A 12,522-nucleotide genomic window follows, 5' to 3' on the forward strand; every position below is an offset into this window, starting at 1 on the left:
GGCACTTCCCCACATTGGCGTGGGTCTGGAGTCACATGTGGGCCAGACTGGCACATTTCCGATTAGAACCAGATGGGATTTTACAACAATTGATGATGATTACCATTACTGAGACCAGCTTTATATTCCAGATTTATTACTGAACTTAAATTCAGCCAGCTGTGGTGGGATTTGAACCCATGTCCCTAGATCATTATCTGGGCCTCTGGAGTACAGGCCCAGTGATGTTACCATTGCACCACAGTCTCTTCCTAGCAAGAAATAGCTTAAGGCACTGATACTGCTAAGGCTATGAACTCGACAGCATTCCTGCAATAGTACTGAATACTTGTGCTCCAGAACTTTCCGCACCCCTAGCCAAGCTGTTCCAGTACAGCTACAGCACTAGCATCTTCCCAGCAATGTGGAAAATTGCCCGGATATGTCCTGTACACAAAATGCAGGACAATCCAAACCAACTAATTACCACCCGATCAGCCTGCTCCTGGTTATCAGTGAGGTGATGGAAGAGGTCATTGCCAGTGCTATCAATCTGCTCAGCAATAACCTGCTCACAGTGTGGGTTCCACTAGGACCACTCAGCTCCTGACCTCATTGACTCAGTGACTACCTTTGGCATCGAGGCAGGATATGACTGAGTGTGGCATTAAGGAGCCCTCGCAAAACTGGATTCAATGGGAATCAGGGGAAAACTCTCCACTGGTTGGAGTCATGCCCAGCACAAAAGGAAGATGGTTGAGGTTTTTGGAGGTCAGTCTTCTCAGTTCCTGAACATCCCTGCAGGAGTTCCTCAGAGTAACCACCAGGGTAACCTGGGCCCAACCATCTTCAGCTGCTTCATCAATGACCTTCCTTCCATCAGAAGTCAGGATTTTTTCTGATGATCGCACAATATTCAGCATTATTCTTAGATACTGAAGCAGTCCATTTCCAGCTACAGCCAGAGCTGGACAACATTCAGGCTTGGGCTGATAAAGTGAATAGTAGTATCCATGCTACACATGTAGCAAGCAATGACCTTCTCCAACAAGAGAGAATCTAACCATCTCCCTTTGACATTCAATAACATAACAATCAACATCTGGAAGCTGTAATTACGAGGAGTATGGAATCTGAATGAAGTTGATGATTGTATTGTAGAAGCAGTGTTACAAGAACTGACAGAGCTGTGGTTTAAATACTTGTTAAAACAGTGATCTATGAGACCATTTCTAAAACAAGTAATGTCCATGAAATAATAGACATTCTTTTGAAAAGGAGATGAAGGGTATTGGTAAAGACAATGAAGAGAGCATTTTGTTGGGGCAGGAACCTCCAAATCTTGAACATAGAACATACTAAAGTCATATACAAAGATATGAAAGAAATGCAAAGTGAAGAACTGCACTGTTTTCCATTTCAACTGATTGAAGTTTTTTTTTCCCAGAGTCTATAAAATGTCCCCCGTGTCTGCCCAGGATCTGCAGACAAAGTTCTCCTCACGCAGAGAGCAAGCTTCACTATAGAAAAAAACCACAGAAAGCCGAGCTGGCCGTCTGCACCACTCGATATGGCAGCAATAAACACTGGGACATTGCGGCAAAAGGAATAGGTGAGAATGCTTAAACACCCTAATGATAATGTCACTGCATTTTCTCCAGAAGCATGGTTTGGGGTTAAGAGTCGCGATACTTCAGCTTTTATTTTGGGCTCTCTACTGCATCCTCCTCTCGCTCATCAAACAAAAAAATAGAAAATGCTGGAAAATCTCAGCAGGTCTGACAGCATCTGTGGAGAGAGAATAGAGCCAATATTTTGAGTCTGGGTGACCTTTTGTGAGAACTCCCTTGGAGTTTGCTTTCCCTACACCTTACAGCCAATGACTGCCTTCCTTCCAGAGATTCAAGTTCTTTCTAACATTGGCATTGAAATCTCTGAGGAGAATCAGTTGCAGAGACTCGGGCTGGGGATTGTTCAAGACCTCTGTAGAATACTGGCTTGGTCTCATCTGTTGCTTCAAGTCTAGTAGTCTGCGCTGGGTGACAGTGGCATGCTGGTTCCTCATTACAGTGAACCGGGCAGTCTTGGTCCATTATTCTACAGGGAGACTTACTCAGGCTTCAGACAAGCTCATTTCTGATGATGAAGCTCCCCCTATGAGTTGCCATTCCTCTTCTGGAAGGTAGTTCCAGAAAATCTTGTACCTGGTGCCTTGTTCCTTTGGTTGGGCTCCTCCTGCATGTCTCTCAATTAGGGCAGCAATGTTGATGTCAGTGTACCTGGGTTCCCAAGCTACGATGGCAGTGCAACGCTCTGGTCAGTCACTGTTGGGGTTGCCCATGACAGTCCTGAATTTCAGGTCCCAAATGCATTTTGACGAGTGGAAGTTGGTGATTTATTTTAATGTGGGGTGGTCAATGCACAGCCACTACCACATGGTTTAGACAGAGCCAAGCTTTGGTCCAATGGCAAAGGGTTTGTAGACAATTGGAGGCCAGGCAAAACCTTGGTGAGCAGAAATAGCTGCCAGGTTTCTTACAATACAATAGCGATCACACTTCAAGAGAACTTTCTTGACTGTAAATGCTTTAGAACATCCTGAGGTTGTGAAAGGGGCAACATAAATGCAAATTCTTTTTCCTTTCCAACCACCGATATGACCACAACTATCATTCGGGGCTTTCCAAAGAACAATCTGTGTAACCTGCTGTCCTCCACCTGTGTTGAAAGAAATGCAACTACTTTATATACAAAAAAAATATTCAGTGGATATTTCAGTAAATGATGTTCTTATTAGCAGGTTCCATCTACACTGACAGAAGTATAAAAAATTCATGATTTTCCCCTCCCAAAATCATAGATCTTAGAACCATCATACAATCCCTGCAGTGCAGAAGGAGGCCATTCAGCCCATCAAGCCTGCACTGATAACTATCCCAGCCAGGCTCTATCCCCGTAACCCCATGTATTTACCCTGCTAATCTCCCTGATAATTTAACATGGCCAATCAACCTAACTCGCACATCTTTGGACTGTGGGAGGAAACCAGAGCACCCGGAGGAAACCCACGCAGACACAGGGAGAACGTGCAGACGCCACACAGACAGTGACCAAGCGGGAATTGAACCCAGGTCCCTGGCGCTGTGAGGCAGTTGTGCTAACCACTGTGTCACCGTGCTGCGCTAAATATAAAATATATATATTTATAAATTATAAAATTCTTCTATTTTGGACTCATTTACAGTGCCCACTGTGACGCAAGCACATATCAGGAACCAAGAGAGCAGGAAACAGCTGACAACATACGACAGAGAGTATGGAAACTTTAATATGGATTTTGCCAAAGTATTAAAGTCCCTCGAACCTAAAGCAGCCCAAAACTACCTGTCATCACTTCCAATTAAAGGTATGGCTCTGTTATTCCCTGCATTAAATACTTCCAAATTTTATTTCTGTCTAATTGTGGCTATGACTAATTAATACAACCAATTACTGCTTCGGCAGTACAAGAAATAAAACATGAGAAACACAGATACTGTATCAGGAATCACATCCTACATCCCACAGCCTGCAGATGGACAAAAACAGAAAATGCTGGAAAATCTCAGCAGGTCTGACAGCATCTGTGGAGAGAGATTAGAGCCAACGTTTCGACTCTGGATGACTCAGCTCTGACGAAGAGTCATCCAGACTCAAAATGCTGGCTCTATTCTCCCCATTATTCTCTCTCCGCAGATGCTGTCAGACCTGCTGAGATTTTCCAGCATTTTCTGTTTGTGTTTCAGATTTCCAGCATCCGCAGTATCTTGCCTTAATGCAGATGGGCAAATTGGGGTCTCAGTAGGTGAGCAAACAATCAACATTCTTACTTCCAACATATCTCTCCTTAGACAAACTTACAAGCAGAAGGCAACTAATTAAAACAAAAATTTGCATCTGAGGAATGTGGGTGGTCCATAAAATTCTGATGCCGTGTAGGATTAATCATCCTACTGGCTGGTATAAGGATTGTGACAGCCATGGAGAGAATGTTCACCTTGCAGCCAATCAGGCAGCCACCATTTCACAATTTTCTATATAGAGTGTGACAATGTGAAAGTGTTGATTTCTGACAAGTGTGGAAAGTTATTAGCTGCCAGCTCATTCTGAAAACCTGCAGGCATGAGAGACTGATAAGTGGAAGCCTCGTACATAACAAATCCAATGCCAACTGGTAATCCCTTATTTCCCATTTATAGAATTTTTCCCATTTATATAATATCTTGATTAAAGCAAAACTAATTTGTAATAAAGTGAACCTAATTTCCTTTGCTGAGGAAATGCGCTGTACAAATTGGGGGTAATTTGCGATGCCTGTAATTTTTAAGCCTCTTGTGTCTGTGTGTGGACACTCTCTCTGCAGCTTAACAGGAAGTCAGACAGCGTTCTTCCAAGCCCTTGAGAGCTGAGTTCCAAAGCCCTTTGAATTGGCTGCAATGGATTATAGGAAAGTAGTCCAAAAATGGCTTCCCCGCTGACTTTTATTTCCACTTTCGACACATTTCTGGCATCTCCTCATCAATTCCCTGTGGCTGAGATTAGGAGTTCAGTGGAGGTGATAATTAAACTTGTGTGAATCCCCAGATGGGAGAGCAATTGCACTGCCTATCTCTGATGCCAGCTCTGAATATTTGGATGTCATTCCTCTGTTCCTTCAAATTTTCTTCCTTTCTCCTTTTTTAAAGATTAAGACTCATTAGTGAATCTCTCCACTCAATGTTTGAGGTGAGCTGATTTAACTGTGGGGTCACCACAGCTGAAGCTGATTCTGTCCTTAACATCAACGTGTGTACAATTCCAGTATGGATCACTGCGGACAATTGGGAATGGGAACTGTGAACAATAGTTTCTTCTCCCTAGCCGAGAGTTTTTTTATTCATTGGTGGGACATGGGCGTCACTGGCTGACCAGAATTTATTGCCCATCCCGAGTTGCCCTTGTTCAGAGGGCAGTTGAGAGTCAGCCACATTGCTGTGGCTCTGGAGTCACATGTAGGCCAGACAGGTAAGGACGGCAGATTTCCTTCCCTAAGGGACATTAGTGAATCAGATGGGTTTTTCCAACAATCGACAATGGTTTCATGGTCATCAGTAGACACTTAATTCCAGATATTTTTTATTGAATTCAAATTCCACCATCTGCCGTGGTGGGATTCGAACCCGGGTCCCCAGGACAATGGCTGAGTTTCTGGATGAATAGTCTAACGATAGTATCGCGAGGCCATCGCCTCCTCATATAATGGGGTCAGTTCCTGTGACTAGATTAATAAACTAAATTATCACCTTACTTTTTCTCAGCATTGCTTTAGTCTGCTAAATTTAAGAAAGATGAAAATAAACCAAAACTGCATTGTTCATTGAGAAACTTTATGTTGAATAATAACTTCCTCAAGAGCTATTCTCACAGGCTTGCCACAAAATGAGATTTTCTCTTGCGAGCTTCCCTTTCTCCACCATCACATCCTCTCTCCAGCAGAGTGCTGACAGGTTATGAATCAAATTCCAGAGACCCGTGAACAAACAGACCGAGGGGAGGTAGTGATTTTCATGTAGGGATATGGGGGTGGGGCCTGGGTGGGATTGTGGTCGGTGCAGACTCGATGGGCCGAATGGCCTCTTTCTGTACTGTAGGGTTTCTATGATTTCTATGATTTCTATGATGTGACCCCGAGCTGTATTCTGACCAGCACTGTCCCAGGCTCAACAAATAGGCTGAAAGAATACAAACAAAATGTACCCATAATATCGACACACGGTGCACTCAGCAATCATGGTGCTTGAAGGAAGTAAATTGTAAGGTTTTATTTTTGCGTTTCACTTGTAGATCAAGAGGTGGTGTTGCAGTTTATAGATAATGTGGCTGCAGAAAATGGAACAAACTGAAGATGGCGCCCAATCTCTTTGGCCACGGCAATGACTGAAGGTGACTTGGTGAAATGAACAAGGAAACGATTCTGCAACGCAGGCACAAAGACAGAATTGTGAGAGCGAGATTGTGCAATTAGGCCTGCAATTAGGCCAATTGAGATTAGGCCTGCTATCGATAGTCTGTTGGCTGTTTGAAAGCCTTAGTTCTTGTAATTACCGCCTCTTTCATCCAAGTGTTAACGTTTGTTAAGAATTTGATTCCCTGACTTTTGAAAATAAATCAATCTATGAAGGAAAAGACCATGTATCTTTGTGGGATCCTTCAGTTCTCCATGCACCTCCTGTTAGTACCGGTTAAGAGAAGCTCCTGAAGGAATTGGTTTTTGATGTGACTTTCGCCGATGAGTTTTCTTTTTCAATAATTTGAGCAACACGTTAAGGAGAAATCCTTATTTCCTATGATTTAGGCACTTCATGTATTGTGTAAATGTGATTATTGTACTGCACCAGCATTTGGTCATGTCCATCTCCTTTTGTACATTATTTCACTTGTAAATCAATCTGACTGAGTCACTTCAGCCTATATACACATGTTATTGTCCATTTTCTGAGGGATGGGAGCATATAGTGACTATTCCAGAATTCCCCAGAACAGGATTCACGAATGATTAGGGTGTAGTTATTAAACCTTGGCAGGCTAACCTATAAAGAACAAGCAAGAAAGATGCAGGTTTCAGCCCAAAAGGCAATTGATCTGCCTAAAGAAAATGCTACGTAGCCATGAGCATAGCAGTGGTATTTTTAAAACCAAGCCTAATCTATCACACACAGACTCCAACAAGGCTATTGAATTCATCAGGAGCAGGAGTGACAGCAACCAGGTCTTTCCAACGCTCCCCTCCCCATCCCCTGACCTTTAAACCCCCCCACCTGGCCTCCTGAGCTTGCCCCCTTACCTCCTTCCTCCTCATCACCCTCACTGAGACCCCTGAGCTTGACATACCTGAGCACCTTGGTGTGGTGGAACTGTCTGTAGATTCAGTCAGTGCCCATTGGCATAGTGAGGACTGCAGAGCTGTCAGCTGTCTGATGGGCCAGTAGTTTTCTCAGGCAGGACTTCCTCCACCAACAGGGGTAGAAGTGTTGTGTTAAAGCAGTTACCATGCTTAAAGCAAATAACTGTTCCTTATTTACCCCATAATCCCTCCAAAGGTTAATCAGTGTATGCTGCCCTGCAGCAGGACCTGGGTAGCACCCAGGCTGAAAAATGACCAACTATATCACAGAAAGCTCCACACCAACCAGGAAAGAGCAGTTTGATTATCCATGTCCCTGAACTCAATCCATTCCCTCTGGATCACCAGAGCATTGTGGTTGCAGTCCACATCGCAGCAACAGTGTTTTAATAGGTCGAGCAGCATCTGTGGAAAGAGAAACAGAGTTAAGATTATATCTTTTCATAGAATTATAGAATCACAGAAACCCTACAGTACAGAAAGAGGCCATTCAGCCCATCAAGTCTGCACTGACCACAATCCCACCCAGACCCTACCCCCATATCCCTACATATTTACCCACTAATCCCTCAAACCTACACATCTCAGGACGCTAAGGGGCAATTTTTAGCATGGCCAATCAACCTAACCCGCACATCTTTTCACTGAAATGTCATCTTTGATTTGAAATATTGGGTGGGATTTTCCAGCCGATGGAATCTTCCGGCCCTGCTGAAGTCGATTCAGTAGATTTGGCAGCATCTTTGAAGAGAGGGACAGAGTTAATGGTCGGGATTTTCCAGGCCACCTCACGCAGGTTCCCTGGCGGGGTCGGGGGGGGGGGGGGGGGGGTGGCGGGGGGGGGGGGGAGGGGGGGGGGTGGCGGGGGGAGGGGGGGGTGGCGGGGGGAGGGGGGGTGGCGGGGGGAGGGGGGGGGCATGGGGCGTGGGGAACGAGCCATGCAAAAGCCCATAGACTTCTTCAGGACCAGAAGATCCTGCCAGTGACATTCGCCTCTGACCCTGCCACAAAGTTTGTGCCCTCACCATTAATTTCATCCCTCTCCTCAGCCATTGTCTGAGCCAGACTTTTTGTAATCCCGGAGATCTCTTTGACTCCAGACTAAATTTCCAATATCATGTGTAATCTGTCAACAGACCATCTATTTCCAGCCGAACTTAACATTGCTCACCACTGCTCAACCTCAGACCACAAACTGCTAAAATCGTCATCTAAGTCTCCAATACCTGAACTACTTCAATGGGCTGCTTGCAATTCAGAATTTCTGGCCTCCCAAATATGTTGCACCCACCAAATTCTTAACAGAGCAGTGTGAGCAGTCGAATGAAAGTGAAAAGCAAGGGAATCATTTTTGCTGCCACTGTGATGCTAAGGGTCTGAAAACTGCTTCATTTGCTTTTCACTCTCTGCATATCTGCTGCGTATTTTCAGCAATTACTGTCATTGTTTCAGATTTTCCGAGTTCGCCACTTTTCTCATCGTCAATCTCTTGCTTACCTTGGCATCCAGTGGCAACAAGTGAAGCTCCTAATTCAGCCTTCAGCACACGAGTCTTCAAGAATATGACTTTATTTACACTTTTGTCTACTTCTGCTGTGTGAACATTAAAAATTGAGTAAATCTATGAGCATTGTACCATAAAACACTGAGATATGAACAATAAACATGTTATTTAATGTACTGGTACCATTAAATAATTGTCACGGTTTTTATTGCTTACTTGCTTCTTGTTCAGAGCTTTTCTGCCAAGATTAGCAATGTTAATCAGTAACCTTTAAACACATTACTGAACAGTTCGCTAAAGCTGTGGTTATACTAAAGTCCCATGGCTTTTCAAATTGGGACTAAGTGGACCACAGCTATAAGCAATCACTCATTTTAGTTCTTGTCAAGTAGTAAATGATTCAGTCCAATATATACTGTGTTTTCCTTCTGACAAAAATAACAAATCCCGCCCCCCCCCCCCCTCCCCCCACCTCCACCCACCACTAAAATTTACCTTCTCCATCTCTGCACACTGCTGTTTGGGGATTCTGTAGACGGCAATAGCTATGTCCTGAGATCATATTCCACACAATGATTTCCCCATCATAGCTAGAGGTGGCAAGAAGGGTAGGAGGACACTGAGCTATACATAGAATGTCATCCTTGTGTCCTCGTTTCTAGAAAGAGGCATAAAATAATCATTGGCACGACAAACATAAGGTGTATATTCAAATAACTCTACACTCTTGTTTCATAATTCCTGTTCAAGATGTACATTCCATTAGCTTAACGGCACAGGACGTGTATTCGCAGCCTCTGTATGAACTCAGTGAGTGGTAAAGATCAAGCAATTATGTTTTCAGAAGGGGCATGTACTTTAAAAGGTAATATAAAAACAGTGTATAGATTTTAAATTTGGATGGGGGAGGGAATTATGAACAGACTAGTATGAAAAATACTCAACTTTTTCAAGGGCAACTAGGCCCTCACACATTTCTTCATTTATCCCAGTTATCTAATATAACTTGACGTGGTTGGTGCGATTGTTACATCACCCATTCTAGGGATTGTTTTCATTAAAACCATGATCACATTTATTTCCAGCGGAAGAGAAATCTGTTGTTAGGTCGGGAACAGAAGGATTATTGACCATGTGATAGTTCTATGCTAGGTGTCCTTCCAGGTGCTGGAGGTCATTGGTTTGGAAAGTGCTTTGGAAAGAGCCTTGGTAAGTTTCTGCAGTGGTGGATTGCAATGCTAATCAGACTTCTTGATGAGTGTTGTTGGAGCTGCACTCATTCAGGCAAATGGAGAGCATTCCATCACACTCCTGACTTGTTCTTTTTTAAATAAAAACATATGGTTGAAAGACTTTGGGGAATCAGAGGGTGAGTTACTTACTGAATTAAATTGAATTGGTTTATTATTGTCGCATGTTTTGGGATACGGTGAAATGTATTGTTTCTTGCGAGCTATTACAGACAAAAAAATTTTTTTTAAGCGTGCGGGAGTGTGGTAAACCACTGTTAAGCTTATTGCCTGTGTGTGTGTGACATGCCTGGACATGCCCCTGCCGGCCCTGCCTGAGACTCCTCCCCCCCTGGTCCAGGTATAAAGATGACTGCTCCCCACCCCCCTGCCTCAGTCTCTGGACCAGTTCATCGGCATGGGTGTGCTCCAGGTCTTTTGCGAATAAAAGCCTATTTGTTCTTGCATGCAAACTAGTCTTTGTTTGATTGATAGTGCGTCAATTGTATTCGCAAAAAGTTTTGGGATGGAGCAGATACTAAAACCTGATAGACTCGAATTGGATCTTCAAGCTGTAGGAGCCTCGACCAGCTTCGATCACTGGCTGCGATGTTTCAAAACTTTCCTCACCGCCTCCGCCTCCGTTGTCCGGACCGAAACCGACAAGCGACACGTGCTCCACGCCCGGGTAAGCGATCAAGTATTCTCGATGTTTAGAGACGCTGAAACTTACGAGGATGCGATCGAACTTTTAAAAGGCCAGTACAACAAACAGTCTAATGTAATCTATGCCAGACATCTTCTGGCTACTCGCAGACAACAGCCAGGAGAATCAGGTGATCAATTCCTGCGTGCGTTGCGAGCACTTGGCAGGGCCTGCAACTGCAAGGCCGTAACAGCCGCCCAAAACACTGAGGACTTAATCAGAGATGCCTATGTCACGGGTATCAGGTCAAACTAAATCCGACAACGACTGCTGGAACTGGGTGGGCTGGACCTACAAAAGATCGTGGCGCTTGCCGACTCACTAGAGGTGGCCTTCTGTAATCTCGAGGCCTACACCCCCAACCACGGGGGCGCATCGTGGACGCTGCAGTTGCCGCCACCTCTGTACTCGGGAGGGCCGCAGGCCTACGCCACGCCACGTCCCACCAATGACCCGACTGCTGCAGCAGTCTCCGGAGGCCCGAAGTGCTACTTCTGCGGCCTGAGGAAGCACCCCCGACAACGCTGTCCGGCGAAGGATGCGATCTGCTCCGGATGCGGAAAGAAGGGCCATTACGTGAAGGTATGCAGGGCGAAATCAAGCTCCAAGCCCAGTAGCGCCGCGTGCGACCCGCGGGGGCTGCCATCTTGGGCGCCAGTAGCCGCGTGTGAGCCGTGTGGGCCGCCATCTTGGACGCCTTCAGCCGCGTGCGACCCGCGGGGGCTGCCATCTTGGGCGTCAGTAGTCGCGTGTGAGCCGTGCGGGCTGCCATCTTGGACGCCATCAGCCGCGTCGCAAAATCCAACAGTGGCTTCGGTTACACTGGACCAATCCAGGCCTCACCAACTCGCCAGGTCCATGATGGACATCGAGGTAAACGGTCGCACTTCAAACTGTTTATTTGACTGTGGGAGTACGGAGAGCTTTATTCACCCGAACACAGTGAGTTGCTACACCCTTTCAGTACTGCCAGTGAAGCAAACGATCTCCATGGCTTCAAAGTCCCACTCGGTGGATGTCCTCGGGTACTGCGTGGCGACCCTGACTGTACGGGGCACAGTGTACAAAAATTTCAGGCTCCTCATGCTGCCACAACTCTGCGCTGCCGTACTCCTGGGGCTGGATTTCCTGTGTCACCTTAAGAGCGTCACCATGGAGTATAATGGGCCTTTTCCCCTGCTCTCTGTTTGCAATCACCAGTTCTTAGATCGCCCACCGCGCACCACCTGCAGCCTCTCAACCCTTAAAGTCACCCCTCCCTCACTGTTTGAAAATCTCACCCCCGACTGCAAGCTCATCGCCACCAAGAGCAGACGGTACAGTGCTGGAGACAGGGCTTTTATCGGCTCCTCGGGGAGGGGATCATCGAGGCCAGTGCCAGCCCCTGGGGAGCCCAAGTAGTAGTTGTTAAGTCTGGGGAGAAACATCGCATGGTCATTGACCTCTACATGCGTACCCCCTTCCCCGCATATCTGACATGGTTAATCAGATTGCGCAATATCGGGTGTTCTCCACCATCGACTTAGAATCTGCATACCACCAGCTCCCTATCCGCCCGGAAGACCGCCAATATACTGCCTTCAAGGTGGATGGCCACCTTCCTTAGGGTCCCCTTCAGCGTCACCAACGGGGTCTCGGTTTTCCAGCATGAGATGGACTGAATGGTAGACCATCTTCTCGTATTACGCCCAGTGGGTCCCCAATTTTGCGAATAAAATTGATGCACTATCAATCAAGCAAAGACTAGTTTGTATGCAAGAACAAATAGGCTTTTATTCGCAAAAGACTTGGAGCACACCCATGCCGATGAATTGGTCCGGCAACTGAAGCAGGGGGGTTGGGAGCAGTCATCTTTATACCTGGACCAGGGGAGGAGGAGTCTCAGGCAGGGCCGGCAGGGGCATGCCCAGGCATGTCACACACACACACAGGCAATAAGCTAACAGTGGTTTACCACATGCCCAACTCGTCCCTGCTGACCAGGTTTCCTAAATTGAACTAGTCCCATTTGAGCATTTGTCCCATATCCCTCTGAACCTTTCCTATCCATGTACCTGTCCAAATGTCTTTTAAATGTTGTAATTGTACCTGCCTCTACCAATCTTGTGCATTCTGTTCAACGCAGAGCTGAATTTCAAACCTCACATTCTTTATCTAAGCTGCTTGCTTACACCTCTGCAAC

Source organism: Mustelus asterias, chromosome 10 (assembly GCF_964213995.1).
Source record: "Mustelus asterias chromosome 10, sMusAst1.hap1.1, whole genome shotgun sequence".
Taxonomy (NCBI): Eukaryota; Metazoa; Chordata; class Chondrichthyes; order Carcharhiniformes; family Triakidae; genus Mustelus; species Mustelus asterias.